At 37.9% G+C, this 7,856-nt stretch overlaps 2 long non-coding RNA genes across 4 annotated transcripts; both read right to left on the bottom strand.

Annotated features, from left to right (window-relative positions):
- Positions 1-5,320: 5,320 nt before the first annotated feature.
- Positions 5,321-5,749, bottom strand: LOC130703019 (uncharacterized). The gene is made up of 2 exons (XR_009004518.1): positions 5,626-5,749; positions 5,321-5,552 (listed from the first exon to the last, which is right to left on the bottom strand). It is a non-coding gene; the product is annotated as an uncharacterized LOC130703019 (long non-coding RNA).
- A 2-nt stretch (positions 5,750-5,751) lies between these two features.
- LOC130703018 (uncharacterized) lies at positions 5,752-7,549 on the bottom strand. Of its 3 annotated transcripts, none has more exons than XR_009004515.1 (8): positions 7,361-7,549; positions 7,185-7,282; positions 6,961-7,119; positions 6,594-6,809; positions 6,401-6,527; positions 6,213-6,335; positions 5,864-6,131; positions 5,752-5,788 (listed from the first exon to the last, which is right to left on the bottom strand). It is a non-coding gene; the product is annotated as an uncharacterized LOC130703018 (long non-coding RNA). The 3 variants fall into 3 exon arrangements; XR_009420991.1 differs by lacking the exon at positions 5,752-5,788 and having other exon boundaries at positions 5,863-6,131; positions 7,361-7,437; positions 7,505-7,538; XR_009004516.1 differs by lacking the exon at positions 5,752-5,788 and having other exon boundaries at positions 5,863-6,131; positions 7,361-7,548.
- Positions 7,550-7,856: the final 307 nt, after the last annotated feature.

Here is a 7,856-nt window from a genome sequence, read left to right as displayed (position 1 = left end):
ACTCGTTGTTTTCTTGCAGGCGCTCTAGGGAACTGCTGAGCGTGTACTTTGAACTCTTTGCCTTTTTCTTGTTGCTTTCGATCTGTTTTCGTAGATTGGTATTTTCTGCGGTAATCTGATCTTTTGCTTGCTGCTCTTCTACTTGCTGGTGTAGAGTTTCACTTTGAAGGACAGCTAACGTTTGGCTGAGGAATTCTTTTTCTTTGCCGTGGACTGTTTTTAACTGGTGGATAAGAGTGTCGACGAAATTATTTTCTTCGCCAGATTTCGCTAGTTGATTTTTTAAGACTTCAGTGGTCTTGCTGATTGACTCGTGTGAGGTGGTGTCGTCTTTTGTCTCGAGATTTTGCTTTATTAGTGAGTGAGTGTATAGTTGTAGAGCGTTGTTTAGCTCTCTGTGGGAGAGTTTTCTCCTTTCTTCCAATTGTTTTATATTTGTTGTTGTTGAAGTTGTTTGGTATGTTTTAGTTTTCTCGAGGAGATAGTTGTATTCTAGCTCTACGAGCTCTTTCCACTTTATAGCAAAATTTTCTTTGAGGGTTTGTGTCTCAGAGTTTTGTGTTGGTAAGGTAGGATATAGTGGAGGTAATGTTACGACGGGTAAGTCTGGGTAGATCGGGTTGGTTTCGAGAGTTGCCACTACTTGTATATCTTTAAAAGTGCTATACATTCGCTTACCTCGTCTACGTCAACTTCGGACTCGTATATTTTGCTCTTACTTCATGTGGTACGCATGTACTTTTAGGGTTTATTACGGTGAACCTTTTATATATCTGAATGTCTCGTTGGGACCTCCAAATGTAAGGTTCTCATAACCGTTTATTATACCACAGTACAAGTGCACACAGTGAGAGAGCAAAGGCAACTCCGATGAATGATTAAGAAACACGGGCTTATATAGCAGTAAGGGGCTACAGCAGCGCACGTCATGGTGATAATTAGCATCACGCTTAGACGGCGGGGGCGTGACAAGGTCATGGCGCGAAGGCTGTATACCACGCGCCATTCCCAACTCCGTGTCATGGAGGCGCTGCGCTAAACATACTCAGAGCGGCTCATATTCGATAGGTGGTGACGTAGTGTGTACACTACGCGTCACACCTACGTCAAGGATAGCATAGGCTACCGTCAAGTATACATGAAAGTGTATATTGACTCATTACAGAACACAAAAGTATATATTTCGAACTCTGTGGAATTACAAACACAATAAAGAAGCATTCATTTTATCCACCAATGCGGAAAAGGAATGGAAAGATGCACAAGTATCAGTTGCTTCGTCCTTTACGCCTAAAACGTAAGACTGTAGAAACACCAATGCCTTTTGAACTTTGTCGCTGTATTTAAAGTGAAAAACGTAGTAGGTTGCCATTAATCCAATAACAGCATCCGCAGTTGTGTGGAATCTCATAAATGGTTACACTCCAAAATGAGGTGGATTATATGTATAGGATGAACGGCGTTCTTCTTGTTTCCTGTTCGATGCAACTTGCAAGATTAGCTGATTCCTATTAATTAAAACAATAGTCAGATAAAATTTTATTGGTAAGGGGTAATTCATCTTACCATTACGGAATCGACCAGATGTCGAGCTGCTTTATCACCTCTTCTTTTTCCAGGAACCAAGAATGGTAATAATTCAAGTTGAGCTCTCGAACACATTTCTTGGGCAAAATAAAAAATAAAACAGGTAGTTATTATTACGTTTACGATTCTTTAGTGAATTTTTTACCAGGCGACATGTTTTGAAAAAGTTTGGAAAATAATAGAGATGCTACTTTTTGTTTGTTTGTAGTTTTTGCTGCTTCAACGATGAATTTGACCGATTGGGTCCACATTTCTCGAAAAATCTCGCATGATTTCTAAACGATTAATTCAAACTCGAGGAAAAGCTGTAATCAAAATATTTCAGTTAACAATCACTAGATATTTTGTATTTTAACAATTGCCTTGAATTTATTTTTAATCCTTACAAAAGTTTGATGTTTAAAAAATGGGTAGTGGCTGTCTATCAATTTCTTTTTCTGCCTGACTCAGGTATCCATTTCATAACTCGAACTCTTCTGATGGAGAAAGTAAGTTTGACGAGATTTTCCACTGCAGTACTATATGGGGCCGTTCCGTTTTTATAAATCTCTTACAGCTTGGCTACATTTTTACCGTAAGATATGGCGGTGTTGTCATATAAAACCAATTCGTGCACAATTTTTTTAAGTGATACATTTTTAAAAAGGTAGAGTGCAGACCCATTGCCATTGGGGGGTATTTGGTAGGGCCGGAATAATTGCCATTTAACTTCATGCTCTTATGTTTAGCTGATACCTTACTGCTGCGAACTCCTGTCCACCGTCTTTCCATGATCTTTTTCAATTTATAAATCAAGTCACTCTGCATCAATGAAAAAAAGACGTTTAATGAGACAATACAATTATACACTGGTATACTTACGTGTTTTGCTTCAGCAGTTGGAAGTGTAGATGAACGTGGATAGTTCACCAAGATTTATGCCACGATGTTATCCATTTCAAACACCGAAGACTTTGAAGCGTAAAGTTGGATAGAATTGGCCACTTCACGAAGTAAAATTGACTGATCTTTGGCCATGAACACTGCACTTGGATCATCCAACTTCTGTTGGATGTCTGGCCTACAGCGATTTGGTAATTTATAGGAGGCTGGCAGTGGCACTGAAGATGGAATTTCTTTTTATTTTAACAGAGGTTTTACACTTTTTTTTTGCTGGTGGATCCGGCTGTGATTGCGAAAGCAGTTTTTTCTTCTTAAGGTCATTCGCCACACTTTTAATGTTTTGAGCATTGTCATCACAGCTACTATCAACCATGCCAGTACTGGTTTCAACAGAATTGTAAAAAACAAAGTTTTCCCAACAAGGAATCTGCCAAAATAACGTTAATGAAATTAAACTGATATCGTAAACTTATTCTCAGAAACTTACGTACCGCGTGAAGTATGAAGCGTGGAAGCATTTCCAACAACTCCAACAACGTATTCTTCTGAAAGAATAGGAAAATTATCTGAAAAATCAACATTCATTTTAAAAAATTGGTACGTTAAACCATTTTCAAAGTTTCAATACCGTGTGAAATATCTAAAGTAGAAACATGGCCATTAACACATTCTCCTAAAAGAACAGAATTATTTTGAAAATTTAAATAGCGTGGGAAAAATTTTCACCATACGGTAAAGTGATCGTCGTAAGCTTATTTCCGAAAAACCATCCGTACCATGTGAAGTAGCACATGTAGAAACAACTGACATTGTTGAAGGAACCAAAAGTGTGCTCTCTATGAAAATGAACGAACAATCTGCATTTTGTTTACTGTACTTACTAAATTATCAATTTCAGCTGATACATACCGTTTGTTGCAACACGGAGAGGCATTTGTGCTGGGGTTTTGAAAGAACACTTAATTATAGATCCAGATTTAACTTGCGAAATCTCATCCATGTATCTTTTTTTATACTTTGTGGGACAAATAGTAATTCATGGTAAACTACGAATAGAAGTTTCGCGAATATTATTACATGGAATGGAAAAATTTTCGGCAAATAGCCCAGAATGCTTTCTAGAAACCAGACAAGCAAAAATTTTTTTGGGAGGGATTGCTACTTTAACGCTAAGAAATAATAAAGGATTTTTGATTGTGATATTTGATGACAAATGGCCAATGTAAGGGCAAACTGTTACAGTTTCTTCATTTACTCATACAATTGCACAGGGAAAATACAAGATTGCCGGAGAAATAGGACCTGGAGAAATAGGACCCGGAGATTTAGGACCCCAAAATAGGACCTGGAGAAATAGGACCCGGAGAATTAGGACCCAATCATCAATCATATTTTGAAGGGTCCTATTTCTCCCTCATAAGGGTCCTATTTCTCCATAGTAATGGTCCTATTTCTCCTTGGGAAATAGCCCTAAAGCCCGCTGTTATAAAGGAAGAACCGGACGGCTTATGTAGTTTTCCGCACTCCAAACCACGTTATCAATTGCTCGTGTAATCAGTCCATCATAACTTTTTTGTTTGAATTCATATTTGTATTTTTTTTGCACGATTACACGCATTATCTATTGCTTTACACAGCTCATGTATAAAAGTTATGTTTATTTTTACACAGTGTTTGATTTTTTGCCCTTGACCTTTCGTTAGTGGCGTTTCCAGTCCTAGTATCGCCCTCCCCCCTGGCTGATATCCTTATTCCATGCGAATTCCCGGAGACGAGGGGTATGCTTTCCCCTAAGTACTCCTTAATACACTGATAAATAATAAAAAAATTATATATATATTATTTAAGACAAGCACATTTTTTAATAAAAAAAATATATGCCGCAAAACCATAAATAGAGACCTACGTGGCAAGAACGAAAATAATGAGTTCCGCTCGGATCATGGAAGGCATGCCAGTGTATTGTTATACAAAACTATCATGGCACGGCTTGTAAATAATGGAACACGAGGCAGCTCATCCATGTCAATATCGGCAATTCATACGATAAGTTTTTTTTTTTTCGCTAGTTTATTCAGTTTATGCTTTCCTTTCATTTTTCGTTTTCTTAATGTTGATTTATCCCTTTTCTGTTGTTGTTCCTTTCTCTTTTCTTGTTCTTCGATGCGTTCAACCAACTTCTTTCTCGTTTGTGATGTTGATTTTATTCTCTTTCCTAATTGGTTTATCAAGCTCGCAATCAATTCCACATTTTTTTTAACCTATTGCGCTTAGTATTCTTTTATCTGTTAAAATACAGAAAAGTAAAATTAGTTGAAGGTCTATTTTTTTTTGTCGAAATCAAAGTTTACCTTGGCATCTGTTATTTTTCCTTTGTTTGTTTAGTTTCTTCTTCTCCCACTTATCTAACTTCCGTTTAAGTTGAGTTTTCATTTTATCAGAGTCCTGCTTTTCCCCTGAAATTGGATGGCATATGCTGGCTTGCCTTCCTTAAACAAAAAGATTATAGCACATACATACCCTACTAGCCTTTGTCCGTCCCAGGGACATCCCATCTACGTCCTGGCTGGCCGATCGGGACGTCCTATTCTGACGGCAGATGTACGTCACCAGGATGTCCTAATGTCCGGTTTTAGGGACGTCCACTGGAGGACGTCCTACGGACGTAATTAATTGGAAGTCCTGGTAACGTCCTTATTTGGGAGTACTACGGACGTCCTTAGTTGGACGTCTGCAGGATGGCAAATCCGTACGTTCAGTGAACGTACGTATTGGAACATCCGCGGAATGTCCGGATCGCGGCAGCCAAAGGACGCAAGAAAATTTGTTTAAATTAAAATAAAACCATAAATTTTTGGTAATTGATTTACATTTATTTTTACAAAATACAAACAATTAAACAAAAATTTAGCAGGTAACATCAAAAGCCTAAAAGGTCCCGCTTCTTCTTCACTGTCGGTGTAAATGAACTTGCCAGCTCTATCACTAGTTTTCGAACTGGCTTTTTTGGAACCAAGCTGTGTAATGGCTACATCGAAATCGCTGTCGACCGAGGTAATTGATGTTTGCGAAGGTGTTCTCACCTGGACGGAAAGAATAAAAAATGGGAAATTGTGATCGGCGTAGAAACTCGAACAGGAAGATGATTTGAAATACCGGTCTCTTCCATCTACTGTTTGTTTCAGTATCAGAGGTAGCCGATTCGGCACTGATGGAAGATAGCGAGCGGAATCAACGACTTTCGCCCCCATTCATGTACGTGCGTTTGTATGGGTTGTCTTCTTAAATGATTGGGACGACCAACGATTCCATTTTTATCCTGCAACCAAATAAATTCAACGCACACAGATTGAGAACTGTTTCCTTGTCATCGATAATTACGGAAAAGCCAAACCTTTTTCATTGCGGGGATGTTCGACTGTACGCCTGCTATGAGTTGAATGACTTGTTCAAAGCCTTCTTTTTGGATCGTTTCCCCACGTAAATATACAAGGTCATAGACATTGGAGCCATGATTGGCGTCAGTTCTGCTGGGGTGATAGTTTTTTGTAGATCAGACAGAGACAAAATCGCTGTTGCTTGTGGAAGGTTTGTTCTCGCAATCGAAAATACGATCGTGATAATTTCTCTCTTCGGCTGACCATGTAACACACATTTCGAACCTACAGCGAAGAACAGTTTTTACTGACAACTCTGCATTTAACGAGATAAAATAATAAAGTTAATGAGAAGTATGTTCATACCCTCTCTAGGTCTTGTCGTAGCTGTACAAACAATTTCATACGTTCCATATCTTGCTGTTGTTGCTGACTTAATCTTTCCGTTTCAGTGGTTTTGGGCGGTAGCAATGGTCTGTCTCGGTTGGACTGGAAATTTTAAAAAAGAAAATTGATTGCTTGTAGTAGAGTCACATGAATTTGGGAGCACACACCTTTCGTTTAAGAACCCAAAAGTTGAAAATTTGATCAACGACAACGACATCGAGATCAAGATCTAGCGTCCGCGCCGTTTCATTAATGCTGGCATGCTTATAAAAGTCCGATTCGATGAGTTGTAGCCTTTTCACACACAAGTAACTCTAAATAATTAAACGCAAAACGTAAAAATGTTTATGTATCCTATACTTTTGGGCACGGATTAAGTGCCTTTCTTCGACGGTCATTTCTTTTTTCAGCTTTCTAACGGATTGGGTGTTCTCCTCCCCCTCGCCTTCAACATGAGATCCCGTGATCCATATCCAATATTGATATCATGGAAATCAATAATAAGGAATAGTGTTACGTGCTCCTGGACATTTTCTTGGGCACTGCTCAGCGATGGTACCGATTTCGGTTTGCTACCTAAGACGATAATAAATTAATGTAGTTACTAGTTGAAAATGCATCTAAGTGAAATGATAATTAAAGAATGGCTCTCAGATACTATCTAGCAGGAAGATTAGAACGAAAAGCCTTTAAACCATAAAAATAAAATTAATTTAGATTCAATTACACATATGTGTCCATTCATAGCTGGGTGTGTAGTTGGTTTTCTCCTCAACAACAGAATTGGATGTCTTGCTTCTGTAAATTGAAATCCGTTAAAGCTCAGTACTTGCATCTTGAGATTAATGTCTTGACGTAACTAACAGCTGTAATGCTGTTATTTCATCTGAACGATAAGAAAAATGATTACATAAATTTCACGAACAAAAAATCTGTGAAAATCTAGATTACCAGAAGGATGATAGCTATAAGGCAGCTAACAAGTTGGTTCCCAAATGGTTCATGGTAAATCATGCTCTAGTTTCATGATTCTCCTTGAAAGTAACCACCTAAGAAACATTTCGGATTAGTAATGTGTGTCAAATTTCCAACTGCAACTAATAAAATTATGTCTACACTTTAAATACCTTTCCTTCCAAGTAAATTTTTTTCTTCTGTGGTGCTAATGCCAACATGAATTTGAAATGTACCAAAACTGCCAAACCTAGGTAATAGAAAATTTTTAATTTTACTGAAACTAGCCACTTACCTGTCAAACAAACACCGCTTACAATAAGCAACTTCAACGATTCATAGAATTGTAGGATGTTGACACTTCGAGCTTGAAACAGTCGTCTGCTTGTAGTAACCGTTGCCATATATATCGTAAAAAACAATATTTTGCGCAAGGGCAAACAGTGTTTTATTATGAAATTAACGTTTCTTACATTATTTTTATATAATAATTTTCTTAGTTATCTGTGTATTAAGAGGTACTTATGTGCCCTCCCAAGAATCCTCATTGAGGCACGAAGAAAAAAAAAGTGAATAGCGACACTAGTAAAGGGCGGGTGATGGTAGGCCTGAAAACACCAGTGAAATGCGAAAATCCAAATACTGTATAAACAAAATTACTTTTCTATT

The sequence above is a fragment of the Daphnia carinata genome, chromosome 5 (assembly GCF_022539665.2).
Source record: "Daphnia carinata strain CSIRO-1 chromosome 5, CSIRO_AGI_Dcar_HiC_V3, whole genome shotgun sequence".
In the NCBI taxonomy this organism is placed as follows: Eukaryota; Metazoa; Arthropoda; class Branchiopoda; order Diplostraca; family Daphniidae; genus Daphnia; species Daphnia carinata.
The sequence above is the reverse complement of the archived record's forward strand: the minus strand, read 5'-3'. Positions and strand labels throughout refer to the sequence as shown.